At 46.8% G+C, this 23557-nt stretch overlaps 1 long non-coding RNA gene across 4 annotated transcripts; it reads left to right on the top strand.

The window, feature by feature from the left end:
- The first annotated feature begins 1724 nt into the window (after positions 1-1724).
- Positions 1725-11311, top strand: LOC129649600 (uncharacterized). 4 transcript variants are annotated; one of them, XR_008713188.1, is made up of 5 exons: positions 3275-3997; positions 4359-4503; positions 5969-6254; positions 10527-10745; positions 11145-11311. It is a non-coding gene; the product is annotated as an uncharacterized LOC129649600 (long non-coding RNA). The 4 variants fall into 4 exon arrangements; XR_008713187.1 differs by lacking the exons at positions 3275-3997; positions 4359-4503 and adding an exon at positions 1725-2044; XR_008713190.1 differs by lacking the exon at positions 4359-4503 and having other exon boundaries at positions 3294-3997.
- The last annotated feature ends 12246 nt before the right edge of the window (positions 11312-23557 follow it).

The raw sequence follows: 23557 nt of genomic DNA, 5'->3' as shown, positions 1-23557 counted from the left end.
TGTATGGCAGAAACCAACACCACATTGTAAAGCAATTATCCTCTAATAAAAAAAATTAATTGAAAAATGTTTTCCAATCAAGAAGAAAATAAATAATCAAGGTCTAAAATTTGGAACGTAGAGAAAAGCAGAAAGAAAAGTTACCCATGGCCCTACCACTGACTTTCAATCAATTGTATCCCTCTGTACACGTTTAATTGCATTTTTCCTACAGTGCAGTTTACTTAATCTTGCCAGGCCGAGAAAAGAGAGGCATTTAGTAAAACCTTAGCTAATGCCGAGCCTTTCATTTATAAAGGTTTACACTGTGAGGAGATGGGAAGGGGCGCGGCCGCCGCAGACCCGCAGCGCTCGGATCTCCCTTCAAGAAAGAACTTGTGTTCTTTTCAGCTGCGAAGAACGAAGAACGCGGTTAGCTGATCGCCTCCAGCAGCAGCTCCTCAGCCAGCTTCAGGCTCCTCCCCGACAGCCCCCAAACCAATGTGTGATCGTGGAGGAGATGCCAGCACCTGCCATTTCTGCCCCTTGGCAGACCCTTCAATAGGCAACTTTTCCACCCCCCGTTGCGTTGCCCAGGACTTTGCGTGATCTGCGCTGTGGTCTGAGAAGTTCCCGGCCTTTTTTCTTTCTCTTTCGTTTCACAAGATAGGGTCTGCATGGCCTCCCGAAAGCTTTCCCTGCTCAGTCTTGCCTTCTCACCCTTTATCTTTCACAGTTACGGCTCTCCAACAAATCTTTCATTTCTAACTCCAACTCTGGACCTGCGTGTTTTTTTGTGTGCTCAGTCGCTAAGTCGTGTCCGATTCTTCGCGATCCCATGGACTGTAGCCCACCAGGCTCCTCTGAACATGGAATTTCCAGGCAAGAATACTGGAATGGGTTCCCATTTCCTTCTCCAGGGGATCTTCCCCACCCAGGGATCAAACCCTCGTCTCTTGGATCTCCTCCTGCATTAGCAGGCGGATTTACCACTGTGCCACCTGGGAAGCCCAGCTCTGGGTCTGCTAACTCCTAAGTCCATCATCCGCTTCCTGGAGGACCCAGATGGACAGAGGTGGTGACTACTGATGGAAAGGTCTATGCCTGTTTCTGAGCTTTTATTCCTTTTTTGGAAAGCTAAGCATAGAATTTCTACACCAGGTAGTGTTCAACATACCATCAATTCTGGGCTTTATTCAGTTCAGTCGCTCAGTCGTGTCGGACTCTTTGTGACCCCCATGGACTACATACAGCACGCCAGGCCTCCCTGCCCATCACCAAATCTCGGAGTTTACTCAAACTCATGCCCATTGAGTCGGTGATGCCACCCAACCATCTAATCCTCTGGGCTTTATACAGAGCATGAAAGGTTTTTTTTTATAAGAATTGAATTTTCGACCAGATGGCCAGAGCCGGGAGCCCCGAAGTATGAGTTCAGTGCCCCCGGAAGCCTGGGAGCCATGATTCTGCTTCGGACCCGCTGTCGGGGAGAAAGGGGCCAGGTCTTAGGACTGGGTGGGGGATTTAGGGCTCAGGCTCTGAGGGCGGTGCTTCTTGGGCTGATGGGTGGGGCTTAGGGAGGAGCCTATGCTTGTTGGGGCAGGGCCTGGGTGGAGGAGGAACCTGAGGAGGGGTTTGGGTGGAACAGCTGAGCCAGAGATGGGTCCAAGGAGAGGAATCCCTGGGGTTGAGTTTGTCCAATGAGCAGCGAGGGGGCAGAAGGCGGGGCCTCAGAAATTCTAGAACCAGTGAAGCTGGGTGGAAGATTGGGAAGATGGCACTGAAAGATAGGGGTGTGGGTTTATGGTTGGGGCACTGCCGTTGGGGTGGGGAGATAAGAAAAAAGTTTTCTGAGTATTTTCCTCAATCAAATCTTATGTCTTAGTATTTTAAGAAGCACAAAATGGTGGACTAATGGTAAGAACCCTGAGAAACCATAGAAGAAAGACTAATGAAAGAAAGCAACGTAGAGAGCAGATTCTATGGTAACAAAGATGACAGATTAAGACCGACAAAAGAAGGGGATGATTAGAAACAAGGCAGCTGCTTTCGAGAAGTCCTGACGGTGAGTAATCAATAAAGTCTGATGAATGTGGAAGAACAGAACATACTAAAAATGTGTTACAGTTGAGTGTTTTGCAATGCAAGTGAGTGTGAATTAAGCACTAAACACATAAAATGAATATATGAAAGTAGTGGTATCTGTTGTAACTCACGCCACTGCAGGAGCTTTTAAGAGTTGCTAATAAAATAATAATGCATTTTATTTATCTGACTCTGGAAACACAACAGACCATTTCCAGGCGGCCATGCAGCTCTCTTCCCATGGTCAGGCAGGCCAGATACAGAGCTGGAGTTATAACGTTCCTTTTCATGTAGCCTGGTGAGCAGCTCTTGCAATAAGCTGTGTCTCAGGCTGATTGCAAGGAGGGCTTCCCAGGTGGTTCGGTGGTAAACAATCTGCCTGCCAGTGTGGGAGATGCAGGAGATGAATGTTGGATTCATGGGTTGGGAAGATCCCCTGGAGTAGGAAATGGCAACCTACTCCAGCATTCTTGCCTGGAGAATCCCATGGACAGAGGACCCTGGCGGGCTACAGCCCATGGGGTCGCTAAGAGTTGGATGCAACTAACACCCATGCAGGCTAATGGAGGCGTGTGCCTCCTGACTGCGGCTCTGAGGTCTTGCCCGTGACACCTGCAGCTACCCGCTGGGAAGCAGGCGCTCTGCTCTGCTCTTGTCATGAACGCCCAGGGCTTGTGTCTAGGGCCTTAGCAATGTTCTCCTCAGTGGTCCTTTTACTTCCTTGATACAAAAAAACCACATTCATGCTCCCTCCTTCTCCTGCACCCCAGTTAGCCCAAGAGCTGCATCTTTGCCTAGCTTGGGGGTTCTCAGCCTGACTGCCCCATTCACTAACACCCAGGCTGCATGCCTGACCATTGAACACAGAACATCTGGAGGTGGGACCAGGTGGCAGCATGTTTTAAAAACTGCCCATGTGATAATAATATGTGGCCAACGTTAAGAATCTCTGGCTTAGCTAAACACATATCCTTGATGTAAGGAGATAGGAAGGGTACCCTTCCTACAGATTTTGCCCCAGGCCCATTAACTGGTCCCAAGAATACTGAAGTGGGTTGCCTTCCCCTCCTCTAGGGGATCTTCCCAGTGGATTCTTTACCCCTAGCATCACCTGGGTCATGGGCTTCCCTGACAGCTCAGATGGGAAAGAATTCTCCTACAGTGCAGGAAACTCGAGTTTGATCCCTGGGTCGGGAAGATCCCCTTGAGAACGGAATGGCAACCCACTCCAGTATTCTTACCTGGAGAATTCCACGGACAGAGGAGCCTGATGGGCTACAGTCCATGGCATCACAAAGAGACTGACACGACTGAGTGTGACTAACACTTCCACTTTTTTACTTCCAGCTGGGTGGTAGTAGGGGGTCAAGAGAGCAGTGTAGGTAGAGGGCTGCCGCAGCTGCTCAGTTTCAAACTAGGGAGTGAACTTCTACACTTTTCCAGCCTGGACTTCCTTCCAGGCAGAGACGTCAGGGAGGAACATCCAGTGAGACCATTTGGATGAGCGCACGCACGATCGACTAATCTCACAGACTTTGGTCAAACTCTGTGGCAGAAGCAACGGGTACGGGCTGGACCAATAGGTTCCCTTGAGTGTGTAGTTCAAGTTAATTCTTTTTTTTTTTTTAAGAGCCTGATGGGTGTTTTTCAGACCCTTGTACATTTATTTATGTAGGCTGCTCAGGGTCTTTGTTGCTGTGCTCAGGCGTTCTCTAGTTGCAGCGCGCTGGCTTCTCGTTGTGATGGCTCCTCTTATTGCAGAGCACCAACACAAAGGCTTGTGGGCTCGTAGTTGCAACTTGAGGGCTCTCCAGTGCGGACTCCGTAGTTGTGGCGCGGGGGCATGTGGGATCTTTCAAGACCAGGGATCGAACCGGTGACTCCTACATTGCAAGGCAGCTTCTTAACTGCTGGATCACCAGGGAAGCCCCAGGTTAATTCTTTATCATGCACGGTTCAGATGATATCTCTTTTGACCTCAACTTATGGCACAAACTCCTCTCAAAGTCCTCCCAGAACTTTCCTTAGTGTAGTACCAGCTGGATTCTATGTGGCCCCATCTGGGATGACTGTTTACTTTCTTTGTATGTAGCTTTTCTTACTATAATATCAGACTGTAGAGTGAGGGCTTGTTGCCAGGGCTACTGGGTATAGGGCATATTCTGTTTTAGCCTGACCTTATTTAGCTACACTTCCCCTTTGTTCCAGCCTCTTCCAGGCCCCTTGCTATTGTGGTCCCCCCAAAACAAAAACAGGCTGACGTTTCTCTCTTTATAATCTCTGCTTCTCCACAGGTTCTTCTGGATCTTTGCCCTGAATTCACTTTCTATTTCTGTTGACTGATGCCGTCTTCCTCCTCCAGTATGAATTACTCCCTCTGAGCAATGAGGTCACCCATCACCCACCTCCCAGGTTATTGCGAGGAGTAATTGAGATAAGGTGTGTAAGCACCAGGCACATTGTAAATACTTATACAAATTAGCTGTAATTATGTAAACAACAGTCATCCTGTGGGTATGAGCTCTGATAGGAAGTACAAAGTACACCAAGAATTGCTCAGAACACTGAGAAATGTTAAACAGTGGCTGGTGACAAGTACCGTGTGTCTAGGAGTCCAGCACCCCCACCTATTCCCTTTATTTACTTATTCACTAAACGTTCGTTGAGATCAGCAGTGGTCATTTGTCATATTCACAGCTGCCTCGTGTCTTTTTTTTTTTAATTGCGGCAAAATAAATACATATAAGATTTACCATCTAAACCATTTTAAGCATGGAGTTCAGTGGTATCAAGTACATTCACATTCTTGTGCAACCATCGCCACCACCCATCCACTTTTCATCTTGTGCTGCCCAGTGTCTCTTGAACCGTCTTTGTGTATCTGGGGAAATTCCTCTTCTGTCTTCCCAGTGAGGAAGTCAGAAGCCACACTTCCACCTGCCCTGGGACTGGGATGCAGGCCTGTGACCCAGCTCCACCAGTCAGATGCATCCACGTGGACCTTGCTCCAGATGGGAGCCACAGGAAGAAGCAGGCTTGGGTGAGGCCACCATGTTGGCTGGTGTGGATGGCAGCAGAGGTGCCCAGCTTTTGGTGGTGGCAGCTGCCATGACAGTGCTTCCCAGAGGTAGCAAAGTCAAGTTCCTGAAGCAGAAGTGAAAACGATGCTTGCTGTGGGAGTGACTGCCGCTGGGCTGGTTCTTAAAGCTTATCGAGCTTGACATGGCTGGCCGTTTCCTTTTGGGCCATGGTTTTACTTCTGGATGTTTCGTCTCAAATCTCCTCCTGAATAAATTTCCTTTTTTGTTTAATCATCTGGGTAGTAGAACCATACCAGTCCCCAGAGACCTCAGTCTTGAATGGCATCATGAGGTGGACGTTAACAGTCTGGCCCAGATTCATTTTACAGTCTCTCCTCCAACTCTCAGTGAAGACCAGGCCTCAGTTTCTCATCTTCTGTGAGTATTGCCTGAATAAGACCACAGAGCTTCCTAAGGATAATTTTTTTTTTTCTTTGTACAGGATAGTCACGTCCTTGACTAGTGCAAGCAGCTTTTCTCTCCCAGTCTGCAGGGCACCACTTACACAGATAACCTTTCCCTGCGTCTCATGGGTTCATCTGGTTCCTCGGAACCATAGCTGTCTCTACCATCTCCATAGCTACGGAAATGTGTGCTTTATGTCTTCACAACTGTGAGACACACAGAGAGGATTTGTCCTCAAATAAAAGGCTGTCTTCTCTAGAGGCGAATTCAACTCTGGTGACATGGAGACCTGCTTGAAGCTTTGAAAATATAGGCTCCCTCCTACTCTTAGCTTCTGCCTTTCCTATTGAAATTTCAAGGATCTTGGGACTTCTAGCTAACATTTAATCTCAGTATCCCTGTGTTTTCATCTGTTGTAGGTTGAATTGTCTTCCCCAAGATTCAGATGTTGAAGTCCCAACTCAGAGTGGATATTTGAAGACAGGGTCTTCAAAGAGGTGATTAAGTTAATATGAGGTCACGCAGGTGAGCACTACGCCCTGTAATTGTTCTGATGAGAAGAGGTGATCAGGACACAGACACATACAGAGGGAAGGGCTTGTGAAGACACACGGAGAAGGTTCCTATCTACAAGCCAAGCAGAGAGGCTTCAGAAGGATGTAACCCTGCCAACAGCTTGATCTTGGACTTCTAGCCTCTGCAATTGTAAGAAAACAAATTTCTGTTGTTTAAGCTACCCAGGCTGTGGTGCTTTGTCACGTCAGCTCGAGCAGACTAATACCCCTCCCCCTCTGCAGTCTTTGCCTGAAGCCTTGCCATTCCTTTTCTTAAAGTTTGGTGTTTTTTTTTTTTTTTTTTTTTTTTTTTAATGTCTTTGCCCATTTATTTAATTTTAATTTTTTAAAAAACTTTTTGGCTGCTTGGCATGTGGAATCTTAGTTCCCAGACCAGGGATTGAACTGGTACCCCAGGTAGTGGAAGTGCAGATTGTTAACCACAGGACCACCAGGGAAGTCCCTTAGCCCTTCCTCTTTTAGCACAGAGCGCACCCGCCTCTGTACTTGGGCCGTGAGGACTGGTGTGGGGAGTCTGGAAGGGAGCACACCATGTCTGTAGCATTTCTCTGTGTACAAGGGCATGTTTGTCAACCGTGTTGCCTCAGGGTGGGCATTGAAAGGCAGTGACGACAGAACGGACACCGTTCTAGCCAGCCACTCTGGCCAGGGGTGAATGCCTGTGTGCTCAGTCATGTCTGACTCTTTGTGACCCCATTAACTGTAGTATGCCAGACTCCTCTGTCCATAGGGTTCTCCAGGCAAAAATACTGGAATGGATTGCCATCTCCTCCTCCAGGGGACCTTTTCAACCCAGGGATCGAACCCACATCTCCTGCATTGTGGTCCGATTCTTTATCTGCTGAGCCACCAGGGAATCCCCAGCCATGAATGAGGCAGAGATATTCTTTTTCAAGTCTGATTTCACTAAATCAACTCAAAGCTACCCTGTCCAGTGTGGGTGCCACTAAGCCACACGTGGCTCTTCTTGGGCACCTGAAATGTGGTTTGTCCGAATTGGGATAAAATTCCCAGTGTAAGTGTGAAAGTGTGTATGTAAGTGTGAAATACATAAAGATTTAGCTGAAAAAAATGCAAAAATCTTATTAGTAATTTTTACATAGATTATATATTAAAATATATTTTGGATCAATTGCATTAAATATAGCTATAAAATCAATTTCACCTGTTTCTTTTTACTTTGAAAGTGGTTACTAGAAAATTCAAGATTACATAGTTAACTCGTGTCATATTTCATGCATAACCTGCAGAGGAGCCTGGTGTGCTATATAGTCCATGGGTTTGCAAAGAATCAGACACGGCTTAGCTATTGAACAACAACAACAAATTGTATTTCTAATGGATAATGCTGCTCTAAAGAGGGTCTGGGCCTTGCCACCCAGCTACTAGCCAGCTCTCTTGTGTTTAATCAGCAGTCACAACATACTTAGGCCATAAAGTAAAGATGAGACTTGGCCTGGGCCCTTGAGAAGAATCTCAGTCTCCAACCCTGGTTGCAGAAACACCCTAGTGAGTGCCCGGTGTGTATCTCATTGAATGATGACCCCTAAGCCCGACCTTTATACTTTTGTCCTTTTGCAAGGCGGTGATCATTAGCTGCTTTCAGACCTCTGACCCCTGCTCCATGGCTGGTTAATGTCCATCTTACTTCTCTTTCCCTTGGCTCAGGATTTCCTAGAATAGACATTTAAAAACAATTTTTTTTAATATAGTTGATTTACAACATTGTGTTAATCACTTCTGTACAGTAAAGCGACTCATTTAAACACATAGATACATTCTTTTTCATATTTTCTATTAGGATTTCTCACAGGATATTGAATATAATTCCCTGCACTCTCCTGTAGGACCTTGTTGCTTTTCCATTCTGTATATACTAGTTTGCATCTGCTAATCCCAAACTCCCAATCCATCCTTCTCCTACCCCACTCTCCCTTGGCAACCGTCAGTCTATTCTCTATGCCCATGGTTGTGTTTCTGTTTCATATATGGGTTTATTTGTGTTATATTGGAGATTCCATATATAAACAATATCATGTTGTGTTTGTCTCTTTTGACTTACTTCACTTAGTAGGATAATCTCCAGTTGCATCCATGTTGCTGCAAATGGCATTATTTCATTCTATTTTATGGCTGAGTAGTATTCCATTGTCGGAGAAGGCAATGGCACCCTACTCCGGTACTCTTGCCTGGAAAATCCCATTGACGGAGGAGCCTGGTGGGCTGCAGTCCATGGGGTCGTGAAGAGTCAGACATGACTGAGCGACTTCACTTTCACTTTTCACTTTCATGCATTGGAGAAGGAAACGGCAGCCCACTCCAGTGTTCTTGCCTGGAGAATCCCAGGGACGGGGGAGCCTGGTGGGCTGCTGCTGTCTCTGGGGTCACACAGAGTCGGACACGACTGAAGCGACTTAGTAGTAGTAGTAGTATTCCACTGTATATATGTGCCACATCTTCTTTATCCATTCATCTGTCGATGGACATTTAAATTGTTTCCATCTCTTGGCTATTATAAATAGTGTTGCTGTGAAGATAGGGGTGTATGTATCTTTTTGAATTATAGTTTTGTTTACATATATGCCCAGGAGTGGGATTGCTGGATCATATGGTAATTTTATTTTTAGCCTTCCGAGGAATCATCATACTGTTTTCCACAGTGGGTGCACCAACTTAAATTCTCACCAACAGCATAGGAGGCAAGAACAGACTTCTCATGCCCTCTCCCCAGGTTCTGCTGAGTGTCTGCTGACACTCGTGGCCCTCCCTGAACGCCTCCACTAGACTTCACCCAGAACTGATCGTGGGGGTCTGGCCACGGGTCACCTGGTCTTCACTGAGCTCTTGTTCAGAGCACTTGACATTGGCCTCAGCCCTTGGGATTAGGAGAGAAGGCCAGGAAAAAGGAAATCCCCTTCCTCGAAGGAACCACACTTCATTTTGAATTCATCTCTTGGACAAACCAATGCAGAGTCCAGCCTCCCCAACTAGACCCGGTTTGATCAACTTCTGACCTTGCCTGTGAAGTTCTTCCAAACTGTTGTTCAACACAGATAACTCAGCTTTCATGTAATGCATTTTCCAGGCCCAGGGGAAATGTTGCAAATACTGGGAATGTGTGAACTGAGGAAATCGAATTAATTAAGAAATATAAATCTAGAAAATGTGGAAATAGCAGACAAAGGGAGGCCAGACTCTTCTGGTGGCCCCTTTGGAGAGCCTGACGATACAGGAGGACTTGTGTTCCTTCAGACTCCTGTCTGTGACTTTCCAACCCCCAGACACTCTGCTCTGAGGCTCTGGCTCATAACGTCTCATCTCTCGACCTTCCTAAGCATGTCTTCCTGTTCCTGCCTTTATACCTTTGCTTACACCAGTTCTTCTTCCTAGGGTGCCTGACCATCCCACGTCTGCTCATTCAAAAATATATAAGTCTGTCCTTTCCATCTGAGTTCAAATACTACTTCTCCTTGAAACATTTACAGATTAATAGCTGGAAATGATGTGTCCCTTTGGGGGACACCTTGTTTCTGATTACCTAATGTCCCTTCCATTTGGCTTTATGTCATGGTTTTTGTTTTCCACATTTCTTCCAAGACTGGGGGAGGGGTCCTGGGGTGTAGAATTGTGCTTTATCCCTCTCTCTATCTCCAGTTGGGCCAAGCACTCTGTCTGGCCCTGATGCCTGCATTTTCATTATTTTAAAAAATGTTTATTTGACTGTACTGGGTCTACTGCAGCCTGTGGGATCTAGTTCACCTGACCAGGGATTGAACCCTGGCGTTCTGCATTGGAAGCACAGACTCTTAGCCACTGGACCACCAAGGAACCACCGATTTTCATTATAGTTATCTCCATCCTAGCAATTCCTGCTCTGTTTTATGTGTGTGTGTCTTTCTGCCTCGATAAACTATAAATATCCATTGAATGTTTACCAGCTACAAGCCACCAGGGTTGCAGATAAACCAGCCAGAGTCCCAGTCCTTTTGGCGAGCCCAGACTAGAGGTGCAGACAAGTCATGGGTAGCATTGTTGTAAATGGGCTGGCAGTTGTGTGTCCAGAGGTGGGGGTGGAACAAAGGGCAGAGGTCAGTTCTGCTCTTCAGCAGAATTAGCTCAGAGCAGGTCTGGAAGGATAAGGGGAGTCAGGGGAGGGTTGGATTCTTGGGGGAGGAACTGGAGATGGTCCGCAGGGTGAGACAGACCATTCCACATAGTTTGGGAAAAAAAGTGGGGACGGCTATCTTATCAGCTTGTATCCCAGTCCTTGCTGCAGAGCAGACGTGTAGAAAAGGTTGATGCCCTGGTGGTCTGACCGACTGAATGAATGAACCAGGGTTCTTGTGGGTGGGGAACCACCCACTCATTTATCTTTGTTTTTTTTTTTTTTTTTTCGTGACAGAGTAGCCTGGCATGCTACAGTCCATGGAGAGTCGGGCATGACTTAGAGCCTGAAGAGCAACAGATGAGTCTCAGTCTCGCACACACTGGAGGATGGATGCACTGCTTTAGCCCAGTGGGTCTCAACCCTCACTGCTTCATAGAACCACCTGGGAGCTTTTCAAAGGCCTGGGGCAGGGCCTCTTATCCATTCTTCTTAAGAGCACTCAGGATAATGCTGGTATGTACTTTGGATGGAGAACTGCTCTGAGGACCTCTGACTATGGCCCTCTGGTACCTAGTTGGTATGTCACCCCAGGTGAGATTCTCAGCATCCCTCACGTCACCTCCTGTGGGTCAGTGTTTCTCACCTCTTGCTGTGCATTTAGTCACCTGTGTGTGGGGGTGAGTTTAAACTTTCAGTACCCAACTGCCCACCAAGATCGATTAAATCAGAAGCTAACTGATAAAGAGAAAGGGAGTGGAGAAGCTGAGACTGATTATTTTAAAGTCTTCTTAAAAAAATTATTTTTGGTTGTGTTGGGCTGTGCATGGGTTTTCTCTAGTTGTGGACAGTGGGGGCGCCTCTCTGGTTGCAGTGTGAAAGCTTCTCATTGCAGTGACTTCTCTCCTTGTTAAGGCCCCTGGAACTCATGCGGACAGGAAGCCCAGCCATGCTGATGCACTTAGAGTTGAAGCAGTTATAAACCTCTGGTGGTATGTGGAAGGACAGAATTTTTCGCAGCCTCAGCTCTGAGAGTCAGGATTGAGCACATCTGCCAGGTTCAATAAACCTGTGTTTCTGCCTTTAAAAATGGCTGCATGAGCCCTTCTTGTCAGATGCTCTCCCTGGGCCATCATTTCATTATTTATTCAGTATTTTCATAACTGATCCATCAGCCCAACTGTAAAAGTGCCAAGGAGAAAACTTTGTTTTTAATGATTATGCATCTCTTTGGCTTTGTTACCATAATTTCTGGGGGAGCAACAATTACCTTGTGTCTGGCTGATCCGCCTCTGAGTGCAGTGTCCTTCCAGTTGGTTTAAAGGGACCATCATTCTCTGGGACCATCGCCTACTGCATGCTAATGTGTGGCCTCCAGCTGGGACTTGGGAATCTCAGGCAGGATGTCTGGTTTAGGAATTGCCTCATCTATACATGTGTGTATCTGGTGAATCTGTTGAGCATCTTCTATGTGCCCGGCCCTGTGCTGGGAGCTGGAGATGGTGTCGCAAGTTGCCTCTTGGGAAATATGTGCAAAAGCTAAAGAACTGAGAAATAAGTGATTAATCCTGGGCTGTGTGTGTGTCAGCCTGGGCAGCTTTCTCTAAGGAGGTGGCATTTGCCCTGGTTTCTTTTTTACATTTTATTTTTGGCAGCACTGGGTCTTTGTTGCTGCACATGGGCTTTCTCTAGTTGTGGTGAGTGGGGGCTACTCTTCATTGTCGCCTGTGGGCTTCTCACTGTGGTGGCTTCTCGTTGCAGAGCACGGGCTCTATGCTCGCGGGCTTCAGTAGTTGGGGCACACGGATTTAATTGCTCTGCAGCATGTGGGATCTTTCCAGAGCAGATATTGAACCTGTGTCTCCTGTATTGGCAGGCAGATTCTTAACCATGGGACCAGAGAAGTCCTGCTGTGGGTTTTAAAAAGTAAATGGGAGTCGTGCTGGAAAGGTTGTATAGCCTTGTGTGTGCTTAGTTGCTCAGTCGTGTCTGACTCTTTGCAGCCCCCTGGACTATAGCCCACCAGGCTCCCCTGTCCACCACGATTCTCCAGGCAAGAATACTGGAGTGGGTTGCTATGCCCTCCTCCAGGGGATCTTCCCAACCCAGGGATCGAACTCAGGTCTCCCGTATTGCAGGCAGTTCCTTTAGCGTCTGAACCACCAGGAAAGCCCTGTATAGCCTTAGGGGCAGGCTTCAACCTGGCCAAATGATTAGAATCCCAAGCTACATTCTAGACGGTCAAATAAGAACCTCTGGGGGATGAGGCCCAGGTGTCAGTAATTTTTAAAACTCCTTAAATGGTTTCAAAGTGCAGCCAAGGTTGGAAACCATGCATTAAGGCAGCAGTCCCTAAACTTTTTGGCACCAGGGACTGGTTTCATGGAAGACAGTGTTTTCACGGATTGGTGTGGGGGATGGTTTCGGGATGATTCAGGCACACTACATTTGTTGTGCACTCTATTTCTAATCTAATGCCACTGCTGATCTGACAGGAGGTACCAGTCCATGGCCCGGAGGTTGGGAACCCCTTCATCAAGGACATGGAGTGGAGGCCACCTAGAAATTAAAGAGAGAATTAACATAGCCTTGAAGTCCACCCTCCACAGGTTATCAGTTCAGAAACTTCTCTCCAGCCCTTCCCAAGTGTTCCAGAGAAATGAGAGGATGGGGGCCTTGGAGGCAGGCAGATGGCTTGCTGACCGCTGTAACACAGCTGGGTGACTGTCAGTCATTTATTCACGCAGCTGAAAATTCTCTAAGTATTTATTGATTGCTTACTTTGTGTTAGGGTCTGGGAAGCCAGCAGGGAATAAGATCAAGTTCTTCCCCTTAGGGAGCTCGTTGCCTGGTGGGTGAGAAGGACAGACACATTTCTTAATACAGTGTTAGGAGTTAGGGACAGGAAGTTTGGGGAGCCCTTGATAGGAGTACCTAGTGCAGACTCATGGGGTTAAGGAGAGTTTCCCAGAGGAAATGGCCTTAAGGAGATACCTGAAAGTTTTGGCCAGGGGAAATGGAGGAGGGAAGAGATGGAGCCATAGGTTAAGGAAACTGCATGTGCAAAAAGCCAAAGGCAAGAGTGAATATGGTACATTCAGGGGATTTGCAAGTATTCACTCTGGCTGGAGTATGAAATGTGATGTGGGAGAGGGATGAGAGAGAAGCTGAAAAAAACAGGTCGGGGCCAGATTAAAAGAGGTCTTATTAGCTGAGTTGTGGAGTCTGGTGTCCTGGTGGTGATGGGGAGCCACTGAAGGGTTTGCCTATGAGATGTGTGTGTCTGTGCTGTGTGATTAGATTGCAGGAGGGTTACAGGGATCTTTGTGAGAGGTGACAGTGGTCTGAGCTGTGGTGGTGCCAATGAGGATGGGCAGAAACAGAGTCAGAGGGTGCTTTGATCTCTGGAGTCCTCGCTTTGCATAGCTCTGTCCTCTCGGGTCCTCTGTCCTGTGAAATCTAGCTGCCTTGGTCTCCTCGACTCAAGGAACCCGCCTGGCTCTCCTTGGGGCCCCCACCCTGTGCTGCAGCCTGAAAACTACTCAGGGGTCACTGTCCTTTGTTACTAATGTCCAGTGTCTTGAAATTTCTTTTTCTGTCTGGTTTTTGGTTGCTTCAGGCAAGAGGTACATCTCGTCTCTATTAGGCCATCTTGGCTGGAAGCAAAAGTCAGTTTTATTTTTTTTGTCCAAGTATTATTTAAGAAAGCTTTAAAAATTTCTGTATGACAAGATCCTTTTGTTTTCTGTTGTTATACTCCACTCATAGTTATTATAAAATATTGGCTACGTTGCTGTGCTGTACAATATATTTATGTGGCTTATTTAATTTATACATAGTAGTTTGTACCTCTTAATGACCCACCCCTATCATGTCCTTCCCCCCTCCCTCTCTTCACTGGTAACTACTGGTTTGTTCTTTATTTACGTCTCTATATATGGTTGGGGAATCCACATGCCCTGTGGTGTGCCCAAGAAAAACCAAGCCAAACAAACAAAAACACTGGGTGCATGCTTCTTTTTTTTTTAATTATGAAAATGTAACACATTTACAGGAGACTTGGAAAATACAGGACAAACTCGCATATAATTTCACTATATATATATTACAATTATTTTTTTAGGTAGATAAATTAAGATTTTTTAGGTGGAATTTCAATGTCAAACTCTCAAAAATGGATAGAATTAATATACGAGAAGTAGAAGGATATAGTAGCTATGAAGAGCACTATGAACCAATTCAACATAATTAAGATTTATACATTTTCACACAACAGTAGGATACAAATTCTGTTCAAGTTCCCAAAGACTATAAACTTGGAGACACTGGAACATATCCAGGGACATAAGACTAGGTGCAAAAATCTGATGGTCTAAAGGTATTGAAATCATACACGGTCTGTTCTCCTATCGCTGTGAAATTATGTTAGCAATTTAATATCAGGAGATATTTGAAAATAACCCACATATTTTCAAGTGTAATGTGACATTTACCAAGAGAAGTCTTTGACTTAGCCATTGAAAGCTTCAGTGCATGTACCTTTTTGGATTAGTATTTTCATTTTTGGGGGATATATATCCAGGAGTGGAATTGCTGGACCATATGGTAGTTCTGTTTTTAGTTTTTTGAAAAAGCCCCACACTCTTTTCCACAGTGGCTGCACCAATTTACATTCCCATCAACAGTATACGAGAGTTCCCTTTTCTCCACATCCTCGCCAACATTTGTTATTTGTGGTCTTTTTAATGCTAGCCATTCTGACAGGTGACATCTTATTGTGGTTTTAATTTACATTTCTCTGCTGATGAATGGCATCGAGCGTCTTCCCATGTGCCTGTTGACCATATGTATGTCTTCTTTAGAAAAAACATTATTCCTTAAAATGTGGGGATATATGTTATCTATCATTCTGCTTTAAGTCTTTAACTGAAAAATTGAGACAACAGGAAAGTTCTATCTAACTTCCTATTATAGCTGTAAAGTGAAGCAAATTGTGCTTCCAGCCCTGTCTGAGGCAGGAGGAGATTAGATACTAAGAGTTAGTACTAGTCATCTGCTGCTGCTGCCGCTAAGTCGCTTCAGTCGTGTCCAACTCTGTGCGACCCCATAGACGGCAGCCCACCAGATTCCCCCGTCCCTGGGATTCTCCAGGCAAGAACACTGGAGTGGGTTGCCATTTCCTTCTCCAATGCATGAAAGTGAAAAGTGAAAGGCAAGTCGCTCAGATCGCTCCTAGTGATCCCATGGACTGCAGCCTACCAGGCTCCTCCGTCCATAGGATTTTCCAGGCAAGAGTACTGGAGTGGGGTGCCATTGCTAGAGAGAAATAACCCAGGAAAGTCGCTTCCCTGGTTGCTCAGATGGTAAAGAATCTGCCTGCAATGCAGGAGACACAGGTTCAATCCCTGGGTCAGGAAGAGTCCCTGGCGAAGGGAGTGGCAGCCCCACTCCAGTATTCTTGCCTGGAGAGTCCCATGGACGGAGGAGCCTGACCGGCTACAGTCCACGGGGTCACAAAGAGTCAGACACAACTGAAGCGACCTCGCCTGAAACCCAGGAACGTAGAAAGAACACAGAGTACTCTGACATAACAAGTGCCAGCCCTGTGCCCTGGTGTGTGCCAGGCACTGTCCTAAGTGTCGTGAGGAAGAACAGGTGGAAGGCAAGGTCCTGACATCAGGGCCAGGAGACAGGCACACACAGCACGCCACCACACACTGTTGGTTTTGGTGTGAGAAATCGCGCGAGAGCAGATGCAGTGCAGTGAGGGACGCCTGGGATGGAGGGCGGGGCTGCGCAGGGCAGCGGATCAGGTTAGGAAGCGCAGAGCGAGGGCTGAATCTCTACGAGAAATGTGTGCTTCCTGTTCCACAGGGTAAAGCCCAGCCAGGGCTGCCATTTCCTCCTGGCATCCCAAGTGGCCCCCCTCCCCCCGCCAATTGCTCTTGCCAATGAAACCTGAGACACTTCCAGGCTGGAGCTTTATTTATTGGTTTATTTAAATTATTTATTTTTGGCTACGCTGCGTCTTCATTGCTGCGCACGTGCTTGCTCTAGTTGCGGCGAGGGAGGGCTTCTCCTTGTGGTGGCTTCTCTTGGTGTGGAGCACCGGCTCTAGAGCGTGGGCTCAGTTGCTGTGGCGTGTGGGCTTGGTTGCCCCGCAACATGTGGAATCTTCTTGGAGCAGGGATCGAACCCTTGTCCCCTAACCACTGGACCACCGGGGAAGTCCCAGTCTGGAGTTATTTAAGGATGAGTGTGGCTTGTCCCGGAGAAGGCAATGGCACCCCACTCCAGTACTCTTGCCTGGAAAATCCCATGGACGGAGGAGCCTGGTAGTCTGCAGTCCATGGGGTCGCGAAGAGTCGGACACAACTGAGCAACTTCACTTTCACTTTCATGCATTGGAGAAGGAAATGGCAACCCACTCCAGTGTTCTTGCCTGGAGAATCCCAGGGACGGGGGAGCCTGGTGGGCTGCCGTCTATGGGGTCGCACAGAGTCGGATAGGACTGAAGCGACTTAGCAGCAGCAGCAGCAGCAGTGGCTTGTCTCCTTGGTCCTTTCTTGGCTGGAAGAAGAGGATGCCGAGGCAGAATCTCCAGACAGCAGGAAGTTCTTTCCAAGGAGGGAGGGCACCTGCCAACCAAGAATACCTACATCGGTCTGTTACTTGAGCAAAAAGTAGACTTCTATTACAATAAGTCACTGATGGTTTGGGATTATTAAGGGTTACCCTAATTAATATGGAAGACTTCACGGAGGAGGTAACGTTTGAACTGGGCCCTGAATGACATGTAGGATTTGACACTGAGTCTGCCAGAGCCTTGATCTTGGACTTCCCAGCCTCTAGAACTATGAGAAATACATTTCTGTTGTTTAAGTCATACAGTCTATGGTATTTTTGTTATAGCAGCCCATATGGACTGAGTACTTTTTAACCTTATTTTGCAGATAGAGAAACTGAGGCTCAGCTCATGATTTAGATCAAAATAGTTCATTGGATATTTCCTGGGAAGATTTGGCTTTGATTTGTAGTTCAGGAAAAAAACATGGATTTTCATTTCAGGCTCAGAATCAGCTTGGTTCTTTCTTTTAAAAAAAAAAAAATAATTTTACTTATTTACTTCTTTTTGGCAGTGCTGGGTCTTCGTTGCTGCTCGGGCTGCTCATTGTGGAGGCTTCTCTTGTGAAGCACAGTAGTTGCGGTCTCTGGGCTCTGGAGCACAGGGTCAGTAGTTGTGGCTTAGTTGCTCCGTGGCATGTGGGATCTTCCCAGACCAGGGATCAAACCCGCGTCTCCTGCATTGTCAGGCAGATTCTTTACCACTGAGCCACCAGGGAAGCCCCTTGGTTCTTTCTTGTTTGGGGTCCAAAACTTGGTTTGGATTCTTGGCTCTAGGATTCTCTGATTCTTCATAGGTATTTAAATAAGTTAAAAGCCATAAAATGGTTGTGATGGCTGTACTCGGGCCTCCAGAGGTGGTGAGCTCTTACTCTGGCCTGTGGTTCTGGCAGGTAATAGCTTGTGTCCACTGAGATGGATGATGGCCATGGGGTGTGAAAGCTGAGCGATGACTAATATTAAAGTGGATATGGGTAAACAGAAATGAATTTGCTTGGACTCCCTTTTATCAGGCATGATCCCGGGCAGGGTGATGGTCTGTAGACACAGGCAGACCGAGCCCCAGCTGGTGCTGGGCGGCTGGCAGCTGAGTCTTTGCTCTTTCCAGTCCCAGGGCAAGGGCTGTGCCAGGCGAGGGCTCCTTGGCCAGCTCCACTTAGGCACCTCCAAAGGTCTGACTCAGAACGTGGGGAGAAATGCCAGAGGTGGAGCTAGGCACAGGCCTGGGCAAAAAACCAGTGAGGCTGAGTGTTTATAACAGTGAGAACCTGGAAATGACCCAAATGCCCAACGGTCAGAGAAGGGAGGAGGGGTGAAAGTGTTCTAGCACCTACTCTGTGTCTGTGCAATCGCAAGGCTACTGGTCTCTAGTTTTTGGATGAAAACAGAGTTGGGGGAGGGGGGCGATGGGACCTCTCCAGAAGTCAATCCAGACCTCTTTCTAGTGCAGCTTTGGCTCAAACACATCTCCAAAGGGGCTCGCCCTGCTCTCCTTCACCAGCCAGGACTGCGCAGAGAATCTCCAGGGTATTTTATTTAATCTTCAACCACCTCTAGAGAAGTAAATTTTTAACACCACCCACCCCCCCGCCATTTTAGGAGAAACTGAGGCTTATTTTTTAGGGAGACGCTGAGGTTCAAAGATAAGAAGTGATTAATGTCATGTGTGAGGAGGGCATGGCACACCACTCCAGTATTCTTGCCTGGAGCCTGGGCGGGCTACAGTCCTTGGGGTCACAAAGAGTCAGACACGACTAAAGCGACTTAGTCTAAACACGACTAAAACAACATGCATGTGTGAAGTGGCAGAGCCAGAATTTAAACTTAAATTTTGTAAAACTCCCAACCCTGGGTCTGGTGCCAGAATGTATGGGTTCAGATCCTAGCTTTTCCACTGACCAGTTGTGTGTACCTAGGGAAATTCCTAAATCTCTTGCAAATGGGGGTGATAAAAATTCTTGCCTTTTTGGGCTGTTGGGAGGACTAAAGGAGTTAAGTAAACAGTCTGTGCAGGGCACACTCAATAAATGTTGGCCATTGTTCTTTTTATCATCGCTGTTGCTACCACTTCCCTAAGACACATGACTCTAGGAATAATCTTTAACATTGATGGAAACAGACCAGGATTGAATGCTTCCTTGTCTTGGATGCCTTGGGCCAATTTGGTAACAACAGCCTTTGCGTATTCCACACATGGAGAAGTATCTAGAATAAAACTTCGGAACAGGACAGTGGAGACTCTGTTTACCCAGGCCAAGGTTGACTTCTGGAGCAGCACAAAGGTGAGATGAGGGTGCTTGTTGATGAAGTGACTGGTTCACACAGGTCTCGTGTCATCTGTGAAAGAAGTGAAAGGGAAGTTGGCCTTGACCTGCTGGGTCTTGAGAAGGAGCTCTGCTTGTGGTTTAAAGTCTTGTCTCGTTTGCCTTCTTCTGTTGCGTTGTGCTCCTTGTGGCTGGTTTGATGAGGTCCTACTGAGAGGCGGGGAAATGGATTAGATAGTTGAGCCCTGCCTCCTTTCTCCTTCATCTCCCTAGTGCTTCAAAATAATAACCCATTTCATGGAACAGGAGTTTCCGATGCAGATTACAGACTCCGTATTGTAGACTACCACTAAGCGTGTCCTTAGCTTGACTCTGGTGGAAGGCTGTCACTCTGATTGCAAAGCCTGGAGCTGCCAACCCAGTCAGGGGGACCCCACCTCCCCCCAACTCCTCTAAAATTTTCCTGGTGACGGGAAATTACGATGCATGTAGACACAGCCAGGGCGCACCAGTGTCCAGTTTTCCTGCCCTCTGGGCACTCAGAAGACTATATATCAGGCGGGCGGGGCTGTGTGGTTCTGGTCAGTGGGCTGTGAGAGGGAAGGACACGTGTCCCTTCTTGGGGGAGGCGTCCAACAGCAGGTGCATGGCAGCTGAGGAGGCCGTGTGGCCTGTGGAGAAGCTCCAGAGTAGGGCAGCCTCCTTCTGCTCGGTTCCCGCGTGCCTGAAGGGAGCAGGGCCCTGCCACTCCCCAGTCCTCATGGGATACGAACAAGAGTGAGCAAGAAACTTGGGAGAAGCCGCTGTGATTTTGGAGGTGTTTCGATAGCCTAACTCAGCCCCCTTAATCAATGCAGGGTCCCTCCCCTGGAGGACAGCCTGCAGTGCTCCGGCCATGTCCAGCCCAAGCATACTTCTCCAGGGTGTGGCAAGACTGAGACACAGTGTGTGTTTTGCTAGGCCCATGCTTCTGGGTTTCTGCCTTGTGTCTCCTCTGCATGTCACACCTGGTGTTTGTCCTTGCCCTCTACTCGCTAGAGAAGCAATAGCATTATCTTTCTTTGTTTTTTCCTTCCCCCCAAAATTATTATTTTTTTTGATGCAGTGTGCAGCTTGCAACACCTTAGTGTGGCATGTGGGATCCCCAACCAGTGATTGAACTCATGCCCTGCACAGTGGGAATGTGGAGTCTTAACCACTGGACCACCAGGGAAGTCCCTAAAAATTAATTTTTTATTTTTTATCAAGGTAACATGAGTACATGGTTAAAAAATAAAAATTGGAAAGTATCACACCCAGTGCCAGAATCCAACTCTCTAGAGTCAAACATCGTAAACTCTAAGTCTTCCTTTGGGCATTTTCTACTGTATTTTAAAAAAATCTGTTTAAAATGCTGTTTCTCTCCCCCCCACCCCAGTTTTATTGTGATCTAATTGACATACATCACTTTATAACTTTCAAATGTACACCATGATGGTTTGACTTACATGTATTATGAAATATATTCTCAATGAAAAATTTTTTTCTACATTATCTACTGACTTCCTACTTAAATAGATTTTGCTCTCCTTTTCCAACCTGGCAACTGCCTCTACAACCACTGCTGTCTTCATGCTCTTAATTCAGTTATATTGTGAATATCTGGGGTTTGCCTTAGTGTGAATATAGTTATATTGTAATTTTTGGTTGAACCAATATCTGGGGTTTGCCTTACTGTGGCTATGTACATACTTTCCATGGTTGAGTTACATGAGGTGCAATTATTACATCTTATTTCTTATATGATATAGTAGAAACAATGTTATGTGTTCATCCCGTTTCCTTTTCCCGGGAAAGCAGGAGATGACATCTCCCGGCCTCCTTTGTGGGTCAGCTGGGACCATGTGACTAAGTTCTGGACAATGGAAATGCAAGTGGAAGTGATACAGCCCTGATCAGCCCCAGGCAGTCCTAGGCCTTCCCCACTCCCTGACCGTCCCCTCCAGGAAGCTGGAGCGAAGGGCACTGAAATGGTGGCATTGCAAGATGGAAGGGGGCTGGGCTCCTGAGTCCCCACCGGAGGAGAGCTGCCGACCAGTTTCAGCCTGTGACATGGATGAGGTATAAACCTTTGTGTGTTAAGCCGCTGAGATTTTAAGATGTGTCTGTTATGGCAGCTACCATTTAATACCTAATAGTTCCAGCTTTTTTTTTTTTTTAATTCTCCAGTTTGCTTAATATCCTTTCAATCATCCTAATTCATCTCCAGACTCTCCCACAGAATCACAAACCTTCTCTCAGTAAGGGTGAACTCCCAGTCTCTTCAGCTGTGCTCTCTGCCCTTCCCCTCCCTACCCCTCAACTAACCCTTTGCCTAGTCGATGGAACTTTGGGCTTTTTCTCTGCCTCACAGAGAGGCAGGAGGCTGGTTGAAAGGGGATACAGGTTAGATTTAAGGAGAGGTGGTCTCACGTAATGGTTAAGACCTCAAGCTTTTCCAATTTAGTAGTTCTATGACTTTGGGTAATTTTCTTAACTTAGCATCCTCATCTGGAAAATAGGGATGACAGTGACCTCAACTTCAGAGAACTGTTGTGTGGATTAAAGAAGATATTCTTGTAAAGTGCTCTCAGCACAGTTTCTGGCATATTGCATGTGCTGGTAAATGCTAGTTATTATTAAGATGAAAAAGTCATGGGGAATGACTGCACTTCCCAAGTACTAGGGAATTAACCTGGGAGTGAGTTTTCTGCCTTGTTTCTAACTATAGGCAGCTGTTCCCCAACTCTAGAGACCAGGGGAAGAAGGACCAACTTGGGGAGGTCTGTCCCAAGGTGATAGCAGCAGCCTCCCCAGGGATAGGGACCACCTGCCAGGACTCCTCCTTTATCTCCTCTGCATGGACTGAGCTGGGACCCTCTGAAGGTCTTTGATTCTCCCACTTCAGGTTTTCCCTTCCTCCACCCTTGGGTTGGGGAGTGGTGCTTCTCAGTCTCCTTCCTTCAAGTGGAAAGTGAAAGTGTTAACACTCAGTCGTGTCTGACTCTCTGCGACACTGCGGTGACTATAGCCCACCAGGCTCCTCCGTCCATGGAATTCTGGCAAGCCACCAGGGAAGCCTTTCAGTGGAGATGGGTGTCAGATAGCTTAATAGCAGATACTTGTTGAGTACCTTTTACATGCCAGGTACTGTGTTAGGCGATGGATTATTAGAGTTAACAAATAGACTTTGGCATTAAAGAGCTTATAATTAAATGGGAGAGGCAGATGGTGAACAAATGAATATGTCATGATACACTATAGGCTGGGCTGGAGTGGAAAACCCTGAGTCCTGGGAAGGAGTATCCGGGGTGGCGGACTTCACCTGGGGCAGTGAACTGTCGCTGTCACAGGGAAACTTACGCAGAGTCGCACAGACCACAGGCGTCTGGAATTTAATTGAAGAGCAGAGGAGCCCCTGACTGGTTTAATCACGTTGGGGACCAATGTGATTAGATTTGTGTTTCAAAGGGGTCACTTTATCAACCACTTGCTCTCTGCCTCAGCTGTCATGGGAAACCATGGTCGAAGGAGCAGAGAGAAGGGAAGGACCGTGAAGAAGGATGAGACTTTAGTAAGCTGACTGCGTCAGTTTCAGTTGCTCTTGGTCCCATCCTGGATAGTGGGTGTCACCACGGCAACCTAAGTGGATGAACGTTTCAGGCTTTAACAAATGTTGATGTATCAGCTGCCATCCAAGCAGATCTGTGTCAACGCAAATGCAGATGTCTTCCCCAGCAAACCTCTTCTCCCCATACATCTGGAGGCATTTCTGATTTTGAAGCTTAGCTAATTTCTGTTCATGAGAGAACTACACTGTGTGAGGACAAGCAATAATTAGGCCTTGAAACTGCTTTTCCACTTAGTGCCCAGAAAAATGGCCACACCAGACTGAACCAAACCCAACACAGTCCTGGGATAAGCAGAGCCAGAAGTTCAAAGCCAAAGGCCCTTGGATAGTCAGTCTAGTTCTCTTTTATCAGAGGTAAGAAACACCTTTGTCAGTAAGGTGTCTGCAATAAATAACTTCCCAGCCTACCTCCCAGCCCCTTCAGGGTTCATGGTCCCTTCTTGGAGTTTCCATTATACTGTGAACCCATCTGTATTATGGTATTTATCACACTTCATTCACCTGTTGGTTCATTCACCAAATATTAAATGTCCAATGGTCAGATATTGTGCCAGGTGCTAGAGATGGAGTGTTGAACAAGATAAGACCCCTTTCACATAGACTTATATTGTAGTTGAAATATCAATAGAAGGACAATAGTCCAGTCAACAAAGCGCTAAGTAAGATCACTGCAGACAGTAATAGGTTCTCAAACAAGTAGAGGTAGCGTTAGTGGTGGCTCCTAATTTGATTAGTAGTGAGAGACTCTTGCTATTTCTTGGATATGCTACATTCATTCCCACATCAAGGCT

This window comes from Bubalus kerabau, chromosome 4 (assembly GCF_029407905.1).
Source record: "Bubalus kerabau isolate K-KA32 ecotype Philippines breed swamp buffalo chromosome 4, PCC_UOA_SB_1v2, whole genome shotgun sequence".
NCBI classification, from domain to species: Eukaryota; Metazoa; Chordata; class Mammalia; order Artiodactyla; family Bovidae; genus Bubalus; species Bubalus kerabau.
The sequence above is the reverse complement of the archived record's forward strand: the minus strand, read 5'-3'. Positions and strand labels throughout refer to the sequence as shown.